The sequence below is a fragment of the Podarcis cretensis genome (assembly GCF_951804945.1).
Source record: "Podarcis cretensis genome assembly, chromosome: 4".
NCBI lineage: Eukaryota > Metazoa > Chordata > Lepidosauria > Squamata > Lacertidae > Podarcis > Podarcis cretensis.
The window spans coordinates 13,180,332-13,192,691 of NC_137173.1; the positions used below are offsets into that span (position 1 = coordinate 13,180,332).

The window sequence follows — 12,360 nt, forward strand, 5'->3', positions numbered from 1 at the left end:
AAGGGGGGGGAGGGAGAATATTAAGGAACGGTGAAATAGGGATGGGTGAATCTGCCAGCTTTGGTTTCTGACAGTTTCTCATTTTTGCCTTCTTAAGTTCAGTTCAGTTCTCCACATTGGCGTGCTATTTGTTTTTATTAAAAAAAAAAAAAACAAATCCACAAATTTCTCCTTATACACATTTTTGCATGGACTTGGCCTAAAGTACACATTTTTACAAAGCAATTTCCCCTGATACAATGCGTTTTTTGCATGTTATTTTCACCAATGTACGTTTTTTTTAAAAAAAAAATTCACACCTCACCCTAGTATATACAGTGTTGGGGCTAGAGAACCATATTGCAAAATTCAGAAGTGTACGGATTTTGAAGAACGGCTGCTTTTTTGACCACACATTTTCAGAAAGTGCAGATTAGGTAAGTTCACCTTTAAATGTGAATTGAACTGAATTTCTCCCTCAACCCTACTGTGAATTTTACATTCTGAACTGTGACCTTCCTAAGGAGAAGACAAATGCGGTTAGGACCAAAAGCACCTTTTGAGCTCCATGTTGGTACAACACTGTTCCACCAGCTCTTAAAAGGTTTAACAAGGCCTGCTATATGATCTGCCTTAAGTCATAGCGGATGTAAAGAAATGAAGGACATTTGCTGAGCATAATAAAGTGTATCAGGAGGTTCCCCCAAGAAGTGCAAGGGAGAGATATGGGGTTTGGAAATGCTAAGCACACACTTCCATACAGGTTTCCACCAAGCCTAGTTCTTTTCTGATCGTGCAGACCCCCAGAGGCCTATCTCCCAGCTCTTGAACTTAGGTCTCTTATCGCTGCACTACTGCCACGTGAAACACAGTCTCACCACTTGGGGCTCCACGATCTTCTGCTTTGTGTCAAGCTCCTGGCAGGCCATGACACACGGTTGCTGAGATATATCCAACTTGGCGATTCACAAGTGATGCAAGGTCTGCCTTAGGAACTGCCTGCCCTTTCTTCCCCAGTTAACTGCAGTTGGGCAAAAGCCCTTGCCCCTCCATGCACACACACACACACACACACACACTCATTGCTTCACATCTTCCCAAAGAGTAGGTGGATGATGAACGATTGGTATCTGAAGAAGTGCGCATGAACACGAAAGCTTATACCAAGAATAAACTTAGTTGGTCTCTAAGGTGCTACTGGACATTTGTTTATTTTTATATATATATTGACTGTGTCAAACCAACACGGCTACCTACCTGGATTGCAAATCAGTGCCTACTACCAACAAGGCACTGTATGCTGTCGCCAACCCACAACAGATGATTTCAAATGCCCTGCAATTACCTCTAATGGAGGAGTGTGGATTGTGCCACTGTGAGCTGTTAAAATAAAAATGTGCCCATCTTTTTTTAAAAAACAACACAGAGAGAGAAATCTCAGTCGAAACAACAACAAAAATTTAAAAAATCGTCCAGTAGCACTTTAGAGACCAACTAAGTTTGTTCTGGGTAATTTATTTTGGCTGTGTCAGACCAACACAGCTCCCTACCTGAATCTAGAAATCTCAGTGTTTGTTTAAGGTAGCTAAATGGAAGGGCGCAGCATTGTCTCAGATCCTTTCGGAAGTACAGTTGCAGGCTGAGAGCTGTTGTGGTTTTCTTTAAAACAATGTCAACAAAGCAGGAAAGGCAGACAGGGAAGTTCCCCCAGTTAAAGCAAATTCAGGATTTTTACATGAAAGATATTAACACGAATTTCTTGAATCAGCTTTCAGTGGGAAGAGAGGGAGCTGCCTTATTCCAAACCAGACCCATTGGTCCATCTAGCTCAGAAGCTCCTGGGAATTTCAGGTGAGATTCTATCTCAGCCCTTTCTGAAGATGCCATGGATGGAAACCGGGGCTTTTCTGCATGCCAGGCAGGGTCGTTGTTGTTTTTCAAGCAGTTTTATGAGCCATATGAGGAACGCTTTTGTGGTACAGAAGAAGAAGAAGAGGAAGAAGAAGAAGAAGAAGAAGAAGAAGAAGAAGAAGAAGAAGAAGAAGAAGAAGAAGAATAGTAGTAGTAGTAGTAGTTTGGATTTGATATCCCGCTCTATCACTACCTGAAGGAGTCTCAAAGCGGCTAACATTCTCCTTTCCCTTCCTCCCCGACAACAAACACTCTGTGAGGTGAGTGGGGCTGAGAGACTTCAAAGAAGTGTGACTGGCCCAAGGTCACCCAGCAGTTGCATGTGGAGGAGCAGGGAAGCGAACCCAGTTCACCAGATTACGAGTCCACCGCTCTTAACCACTACACCACACTGGCTCTCGTTAACTGAAAGTTAAAGAGAAAGCCTGTGAGGTGGAAGGTCCCAAGTGCTTCATAATTTCATTGTAATGTTATGGCTGATTTCGGAGCTCTTGGCTGAAAACCAGGAGCTGAAGAGTAAGTGAACACAGGATTCTCTTCTTAGAACAGCACAAAACAGATGGCAAATCACTATTACAGCCATACCTTGGTTGTCGAATGGAATCCATTCCAGAAGTCCGTTCGACTTCCAAAAACGTTTGAAAACCAAGGTGCAGCTTCCGATTGGCTGCAGGAAGCCCCTGCAGCCAATCGGAAGCCGCAGAAACCATGTTGGCTGTTCGGGTTCCAAAGAACATTCGCAAGCCAGAACACTCACTTCCGGGTTTGTGGCGCTCGGGAGCCAAAACGTACGAGTACCAAGACGTTCGAGAACCAAAGTATGACTGTAGTTTCAATGGAGCACCACATTCACAAGTATAATGCCAGAATCAGGGCAGAGGGTGGTTGCCATCCTGATCTGATCTGCAAAGTTCTTCTTCTATTAAATGTCCCAGTGTGTCTTTAAGGCTGCACAAAGATTGCAGTGTTCTCCTGCCTACTTTCCACTTTCACTGTACCTCAGTGTAGTTGAAGCTTCGAAACACAAGATGGCAGAACAACCATCGTCTTGAAGGTTGCCTACGGTTGGCCTGATTCGATTCTATAAATAAAAGCCTGGTGAGCTAGGAAGGTAGAATCAGTACAAGCCCTGTGTGCAATAAACCTTGGGTTGACTTTTTATTATTATTTCCACTAGCTCAATGGGTATGTGCTTGTAGGTGTGGGTGTTTGTATTTTAAAGGCTGCGGCTTCTTCAATAAAAGCACTTTATGTGAGCGGTCAATCATATTTGGAGGCAGCCGAAAGAATTCTAACAACACATTAGAAGCATCTAGTGTGATTGCACCTTAAGTAGGTTCTATATCGGTAGGAGAAAACAGAGGCCAACCAGAGAATACTGAGAAGGAAAGCCGCTAGTAAGCCTGATCTTTATTAAACTGTTGCAACAGGGTGCTCAAACCCTCCACCCCAATGCAAGAGGGAGGAGGAACCCAGAACATTGGGGTGCAAGCTCTTATATAGACTTTTGAAATTGCCCACCCTGTAGCCCAAGACCACCCCCCCTGAAACATCATACATACATCACAGAAGGAGGCGGTCAACAGCAGAGGAGGAGGTGTACAGTAGAAATTCTAGTTACAGATAGGTAGCCATGTTGGTCTGCCATAGTCAAAACAAAATAAAAAAATTCCTTCCAGTAGCACCTTAAAGACCAACTTAGTTAGTTCTTGGTATGAGCTTTCGTGTGAAGAAGTGTGCATGCACACGAAAGCTCATACCAAGAACTAACTTAGTTGGTCTTTAAGGTGCTACTGGAAGGAATTTTTTTATTTTGTTTTGAGTAGAAATTATGTTTGCCAGGGGACCTCATAATGGTCACTGATTGCATTACCTGGGCAGTCTGGCCATTCTTTTGTGATGGTAAATACTCAGTTCTTGAATCCAGGTCACAGGCTCACCCTATTCATACACAGATACACCCTTAAGACAGGATTTGTGAGCAAAGAGACAATGGGGAGGTTTTCCATTTCCTTCCTCCTTGTAGAGAAATATTTGAGATCAATTTAGGAGAGTCAAAATGGCTTCAGGATTGTTCTCCTGTACTATTTCAGACACGTGGTTTACAGTGGTACCTCGGGTTAAGAACTTAATTCATTCTGGAGGTCTGTTCTTAACCCGAAACTGTTCTTAACCTGAAGCACCACTTTAGCTAATAGGGCCTCCCGCTGCCGCACGATTTCTGTTCTCATCCTGAAGCAAAGTTCTTAACCTGAGGTACTGTTTCTGGGTTAGCGGAGTATGTAACCTGAAGCTTCTGTAACCTGAAGCGTCTGTAACCTGAAGTGTCTGTAATGCAAGGTACCACTGTATATACTTATGTATGTGTTTGCCTGGTACATTTATGAACATTTATTTTATCTCTTAGACCTTATTATTCTCATAACAAATATTGATCCCACATTTCAGGCAATTCACAAGAGCAAATTGCTCTCGGATTACTCAAAAGAAGACACAATCAGGAAAAGCATGTGTATTAATTATCCATTTACCACGGTTAAGAAAACAACAGTGAAACAATCAGTTCCCTGTGCTCCAGGGGGCATTTCAGCATCCATCTTTCCCTAACCTTCCTTAAGTGCTTTTCAAATTTGAGAGTTCTTTCAAAAGCAATTTGTGATACAGCATTGGAGATAAGAGAGATATCTCTCTTCCCCAACACAAGTCACATCCAAAACACAAATTTAAAAGTCCTGAATGAGTGCATTATCTGCCTATCAATGTATATTTATGCAGATGTAGGGGAACGCCCAGGGACGCGGGTGGCGCTGTGGATTAAACCACAGAGCCTAGGACTTGCTGATCAGAAGGTCGGCGGTTTGAATCCCCGTGATGGGGTGAGCTCCCATTGCTCGGTCCCTGCTCCTGCCAACTTAGCAGTGCGAAAGCACGTCAAAGTGCAAGTAGATAAATAGGTACCGCTCCAGCGGGAAGGTAAACGGCGTTTCCGTGCGCTGCTCTGGTTCTCCAGAAGCAACTTAGTCATGCTGGCCACATGACCCGGAAGCTGTCTGTGGACAAACGCCGGCTCCCTTGGCCAATAAAGCGAGATGAGCGCCGCAACCCCAGAGTCGGTCACAACTGGACCTAATGGTCAGGGGTCCCTTTACCTTTACCTTAGGGGAATGCCCAATCCCAAAATGCTTGCCATTTTGTTCTGAAGTAATTCAGAAGTAAGCTTCTCTCCACCCCCACAACAGCACTGGCAACACTGCATACCAAACTACAAGCAAATTCAGTTTCTGGACCCCCTGATTTTTATTTTTGTTTTGCTGGTCAAATAAAAAATCATTTACTTCCCTAGAAATTCCTCTGATATTTTGCCCATGTACAACTTTCTACCTTTGCCACGGAGTCTGTTTCTTTGAGGAGAATTTGGTCACAAGCCAAAAAAAATGAACATTTTAGAGACTTATTTTCCCCATACTAGCTGTTTCAAGAGTTCAACATTGGCGAAAACCCTGAGATAATTACCTATCTTGTGATAATTGTTGAATTTCCATGTTTATTGAAAATGGGCAAGTTGTAAATACTTGTTCTGTTTGCATTATTGCATTATAAATTAGGGGGGAAAGTAATTTATCTATTGCCGGTCTGATGAATTTGGGCCATTATCTGCAAAGATACCTAATTTGCTTACTACAGATCCAATCTCTTTCTCTGCTGGAAAAGTTATTACAAGTTCCAGAGATGTGTTTTTTCTCTATTTATCAAAGGCTTTCAAAAAGTAAAATAGGGTGCAATTATAGCAACTTTTCCTGAATACACAAAATGCTAAGAGCTTTGAACAAAGCAAAGTGGGGTAGGGCTGTTATTTCAGTGATCCTGCTTGCCATTTAGCTTCTCCCCCCCCCAAAAAAAAAATATTAATCTGATCCTGTGTGCTGCTTTTCAAATGAGAAGTTTGCCATTTAAGAATAACAGTGATATAAATCATAGCAGCGAAACCATTGAGGGAAGTGTAACACACTAGCACAACCATAATAAGGATGACTTCTGCTAATGAACACGGGGGAGATGGTTTTTGCTAATTCATATGGTGCTGGAGGAGACTCTTGAGAGTCCCATGGACTACAAGAAGATCAAACCTCTCCATTCTGAAGGAAATCAGCCCTGAGTGCTCACTGGAAGGACAGATTGTGAAGCTGAGGCTCCAGTACTTTGGCCACCTCATGAGAAGAGAAGACTCCCTGGAGAAGACCCTGATGTTGGGAAAGATGGAGGGCACAAGGAGAAGGGGGCGACAGAGGACGAGATGGTTGGATAGTGTTTTCGAGGTTACCAGCATGAGTCTGACCAAGCTGCGGGAGGCAGTGGAGGACAGGAGTGCCTGGCGTTCTCTGGTCCATGGGGTCACGAAGAGTCGGACACGACTAAACAACTAAACAACAACAACAACAACCTCCCCACACCCCTAAAATGAAACTTTCATTTAAAGATTTAAATGTTACACTAAATTCAGGTTATGTCTTCTACGACTCTAGGGACTCAGCTAGATTGGTAAAGAAAAAGCACTTTACAGTGGTACCTCGGGATGCGAACGGGATCTGTTCCAGAACCCTGTTCGCATCCAGAAGCAAACATAACTAGCGAAGGCACGTCTGCGTGCATGCATCGCTTTTCGCCACTTTTGCGCATGCGCGTGACACCATTTTGAGCTTCTGCGCATGCGCGAGCAGCGAAACCCGGAAGTAACACGCTCTGTTACTTCTGGGTTGCCGCGGAGTGCAACTTGAATGCGCGCAACATGAAGCATATTCAACCCAAGGTAGGCTGATCGCCGAAGAATTGATGCTTTTGAATTATGGTGCTGGAGGAGACTCTTGAGAGTCCCATGGACTGCAAGAAGATCAAACCTATCCATTCTGAAGGAAATCAGCCCTGAGTGCTCACTGGAAGGACAGATCGTGAAACTGAGGCTCCAATACTTTGGCCACCTCATGAGAAGAGAAGACTCCCTGGAAAAGACCCTGATGTTGGGAAAGATGGAGGGCACAAGGAGAAGGGGACGACAGAGGACGAGATGGTTGGATAGTGTCTTCGAAGCTACAAACATGAGTCTGACCAAACTGCGGGAGGCAGTGGAAGACAAGTGCCTGGCGTGTTCTGGTCCATGGGGTCACGAAGAGTCGGACACGACTAAACGACTAAACAACAACAATGACTGTATATGTGTTGTATATGCAATATAACACTGTGACAACAGGTGGCGCTGTCAAGTCCCATCTTTCTATACCGGATTTCCCTGTATGGGTTTAAAGGTAAAGGTACCCCTGCCCGTTCGGCCAGTCTTGACAGACTCTAGGGTTGTGCGCTCATCTCACTCTATAGGCCGGGAGCCAGCGCTGTCCGCAGACACTTCCGGGTCACGTGGCCAGCGTGACAAGCTGCATCTGGCGAGCCAGCACAGCACACGGGACGCCGTTTACCTTCCCGCTGGTAAGCGGTCCCTATTTATCTACTTGCACCTGGAGGTGCTTTCGAACTGCTAGGTTGGCAGGCGCTGGGACCGAACGACGGGAGCGCACCCCGCCGCGGGGATTCGAACCGCCGACCATGTGATCGGCAAGTCCTAGGCGCTGAGGTTTTACCCACAGCGCCACCAACGCGTTTAACTGAATCACTTCTTCGACGTGTCTAGATCCATCCCATGTCTGAATGCTAAATACCCTTAATACTAGAAAGGTGTATTTTCATTGCATCTTCCATTTCAATGCTAGACAGTACATAACAGGAGAATATTGATACGTATTTCTAAGAGCAAGAGAATATAGTGTAACAACCAAGGTATTGGCAACTTTTTCAAGAAACCCTAAAAGACGCCTTTTTACAACAGCCCAATTTTTCTTTTTAGCAGTGTAATACAATTTTTTTAAATAAAAAATCCACACAATATCTAACATACCACTTCTCAATTTTTAATCATGTAAGCAATATGCAAAAGTTGTGTCTTCTGCATAACAAAGAAAAAAAACTGTTGCAACTGGCTTTTTCCTTTCCTATCATTTTTTTTTTAAAATAGTTTTGATTAACCAAGGCATGTTGCCCGGTATTCTTTCCAAATCTCCACCCCCCCCCCCACAGCAAACAGATAAAAATAAACTCTCTCTTCACCAGTGGGCGGGATAGCAGTAAGAAAAACCGGCGACTTTTCCAGTTTACAACCAAGGTACAATCATCCAGAATGAAAGCCTCTGGACCTATTTGTCTGAACTGCAACAGTTTTCTTGTCTGGGGCACCTCCTTAAACCGCACAGATTTTCAAACTGATCTCCCACAAAAAAATTAGCAAGGGAATGTGTTTTTGTTGTTGTTTTTCCAACCTGGTCTATCTAGTCTAGTCTATCTTTCTGAAATGTGTTAAGACTTCATCCCCTCAGAACGGGAAGCCATGCCTGCAATTTGCATCCAAAACTGGTAGAAAATTAAGGAGTTAATTAAGGGGGGAGGAGCTTTAAAGGTTCCCTGTACATACATACACACACTGGAAGGGTTTACGGGATGTGTGGAAGGTTTAATCCACCTTTGCCTGCAGATTTCATGCAAAATGCAAAGTTATAGCTATGTTTAATTGTAATGGGGGGTGTGTGTGAAAAAGAGCTTTGGGTTGAACATTTGTACCTAGATAATGAATCAAATTAAAACAAAACAGAATGGATTTGAAACAGATTGCGCTAGATTAAAATGCTATGGATACAGAGTGAAATGAGGGGTTGCTGCACATCTCTAATTTCACCCTTCCCTATATAACAATGAGCGGCTGCTTGGAACATTCCTTTGCCACAAAGAATTCAACAAAATAAGTGTCCTGGGGAACAAAGTGTTCAAGCTATACTTCATGGCAGGGGCAAGAAAACCTTTGGCCAACCAGATGTTACTGGACTACAACTCCCATCACTGGCCTGATCATTGGCCATGCTCTCTGGGGCTGATGGGAGTTTGAGTCCAACAGCATCAAGAAGGCCAGAGGTTTCCGCCCACACCTGCCTATAGGGCTTGTGTGTATCTATGCCATGTATCTAACCCATGGAAACAGAGAGTGTTTCGAAGAAGGGGCTGTCACCTCTGAAGAAATTGAAGCTGACAATTTTAAAACACTACAGACCTACTGCACTACCAAGAGCAAAAGATGTAATCATAATTGTGCCGGTTCCATGCAAACCATTAAATTGGCCCAAAGAGGACATGGGTGGGCTGGTGTCAACTTTAGAAAGCTAAAAATCATAAAGGCACACACAGAGAGGCAATTTTCATTCGGCAAAAATAGTGCCGTTCTCAATAGCAGAACGTGAAACTTAATAATAAATCACTCCAGGAAAAGGCGTAGGACATATATAAATATAAAATGTTATTATCGTTACTGTTATTCTGCTAGCAGCAAAGAGCTAAGTTATATTATATATTTCATAAAGATATGGTGAAAAGCCCCTTTGCCCCCACACTCACAAAGGAAGATTCATGAGGACAAAGCATTAGGATAAAGGTTATATTTGTTAATATAACAACTTGGAGGAACTGCAAACCAAATTAACCAAATTCATAAAGTCTGCTGAGAATCTTAGCTGGCTGGGAAGCATCTTTCCAGACCCCTGGGAATGGGATTTCCTGCAGAGAAAATTATATAAGCTTGGTGTGTCAGGGGAATGCGGATATAGTATACAGTGGTACCTCGGGTTAAGAACTTAATTCGTTCTGGAGGTCCGTTCTTAACCTTAAACTGTTCTTAACCTGAAGTACCACTTTAGCTAATGGGGCCTCCCCCTGTCACCGCGCCGCTGCTGTGCCATTTCTGTTCTCATCCTGAAGCAAAGTTCTTAACTCAAGGTACTATTTCTGGGTTAGCAGAGTCTGTAACCTGAAGTGTCTGTAACCTGAAGCGTCTGTAACCCGAGGTACCACTGTATCTTGATTTCAGTGTGGAACGAGTGCAGAGGAGGGCAACCAAGATGGTTGAGGGTCTGGAAGCCAAGCCTTATGAGGAAGGGTTGAGGGAGTTGAGTATGTTTTGGCTGGAAAAGATGAGGTTGAGAGGAAATATGATAGACACCTTCAAATATCCCAAGGATGGAACAAGCTTGTTTTCTCCTGCTGTGGAGGGTTGGACTCGAACCAATGGACTGAAGTTACAATAAATGAGGTTCCTCCTAAACACCGAAGAACTTTCTGATGGTAAGAGCTATTTAACAGTGAAACAGACTCCCTCAGAAGGTGGTAGACTCTCCTTCCTTGGAGGTTTTTAAAAAGAGTTAGATATTTTCATTGAGATTACTGCATCACAGGGGGTTGGGCTAGCAGCAGGCTTATAAAGACAAGCTCAAACCCTTCCAGCAGTGGCTGTCACAAACCTGGGAGCAAACTCCCGAGTCAACTTTGAAGAAGAGGGGAGAGGGAAGGAGGGCAAACCTGTCCCTGCTGTAAGAGCAGCAACAACATTCCTGCATGGAAGGTCAGCTGTTTAGCAGATTTGTTCTACGATATTACCTTGGTCGTGGCAAAATTTCTCTTGGGGGTAATAAGAATTAGAAATCAACATGCTCTGGACGAAACGTAGAGACCGCCTTGGAATGTGTTCCCTGTATTCCTGCTGTATTTTGCTTTCCAAACTGTTTTTGTAGGTCTTTGGGCTGTAATAAAGAATGTCTCTCTCTGTGTGTGTGTGCTCTAGACACAGCAAACCAGACTTATCTTTAAGGCTGGGCCCAGAACATTTCCAAACCGAGGTGACGGAAAAGATGGCGCTTCCCCACTCTTCCCCAGGACTTTCACTGCAACATCAGTAAGAGGACATCACCCGCACCTGAGGGCATCAGGCTAGCTTAGGGTGCAGAGGTCAGCACAGCACACCCAGCTCTGCCCTCTAACTTGCACCTTGCTGCTGCTGCTGCTCCTGGCTCCCCACCACCTACACTCTCTGGGTGCTACTCCACCCAATGGGAAGGCCAGCCCTGATTATCTTCGCAGAATTTTAGAAAAGCTCCTGGGTCGATCAGTTTGGGATTAGTGGCCCAGCACAGGGGCAGGGAACCTGTAGCTCGCTCAATATTTGCTGGACCACAGTTCCCATCATGTGTTATCATCAGCCATGACTGGAGCTGTCAGGGAACTGACATCGGAGCGAGAGGAGGAGGCAAGGCTCCACAGTGATGCAGGAGAGGGGACCAGCAGGGGGGAAGGAATTCAGCGTAACACCGGTAGAGAAGGGAGGGAGATGGAGGATTCGGAGAGAGGTCTCCAAGACCCTTCACCCGAGACCAGCGGGGAGAGCGCGGACACGCCTCTGCCCTCCCCTTACTTGCGCAGACGAGTTCCGCGCAGGGAAAGTAGGAGGAGACTTGGTGTCAAACAGCTCTTATGCTGGAAGAGGTTCAAAAAACGCCCACTGACGGATTCTGCAAGTGACTGACCGGCCACGGAGTGTGGGCTATCAGCCAAGGCACGGTTGTCCAGGCAACCTAACCAAAACTGAAGGCAACTTACGCACAAGTAACCCCTTACAACCATTACAGGAGCTGGTGGGAGTTGGAGTCTAAACACATCTGGATGGCTGCAGGTTTCCTGCCCCTAGTTTACCGTATTTTTCGCTCTATAAGACGCACCAGACCATAAGACGCACCTAGATTTTGGAGGAGGAAAACAAGAAAAAAAATATTCTGAATCCCAGAAGCCAGAAGAAGCAAGAGGGATCTGGCTTCTGGGATAGCCTCTTGCTGTTCTGGGTTATGGGATAGCCGCGCACAGCCTCTCCCGGGCATCAGGATGAAGGCTCCGCCTGCCCGGAAGAGGCTGCGCGGGGCTAAGCCAGAAGCCAGGATGGCTTATGGGATAGCCACACGCAGCCTCTCCCAGGCAGTGGGAGGAAGGCTCCCCCAAGAGCCGCGCTCCCTTTTCCCTCCTTGGGGAAAAGCCCCCATGCTCCACGTGGCTCTTTAAAGGGAGCGCTGAGCAGCGCCTCCTGCCTGGATTCGCTCCATAAGATGCACACACATTTCCCCTTACTTTCTAGGAGGGGAAAAGCGTGTCTTATAGAGTGAAAAATACGGTAGTTTATTAGCTCTTGGGGGGGGGGAGTAGGGGGAGCAGCAGCATACAACCTGGAAATTTCTGAGGAACTATGCACCATTTATCCTGCAAAGACAGGCGTGGAGAAGCATTCAGGTATCAGGCAGGAGCTTAACAGACCACATTTGCATATGAATTCTAGCCTTAAAGTGAAACAACAGAGAGATGAATTCACAGTTCTTTAAAACATCTTTTTTTTTTTTTTTAAAAAAAAAAAAAAAAAAAGCTTGGAACTGACTAGGTTCCGCTCCCACTTCCACTTCAGAGAGGGCTCTAATCTGCATGAATTCTTTGCATGGATTCAGAGACTCAATGGAGGAATGTTAACAATTTTATATAATTGCCACACATAGGTAATCAGCACACATTATG

General features: G+C 44.8%; 1 protein-coding gene across 29 annotated transcripts in view; it reads right to left on the reverse strand.

The window, feature by feature from the left end:
- Positions 1–12,360, reverse strand: part of DLG2 (discs large MAGUK scaffold protein 2) — an 874,668-nt gene that overhangs the window by 444,144 nt on the left and 418,164 nt on the right. The window lies entirely within an intron of this gene.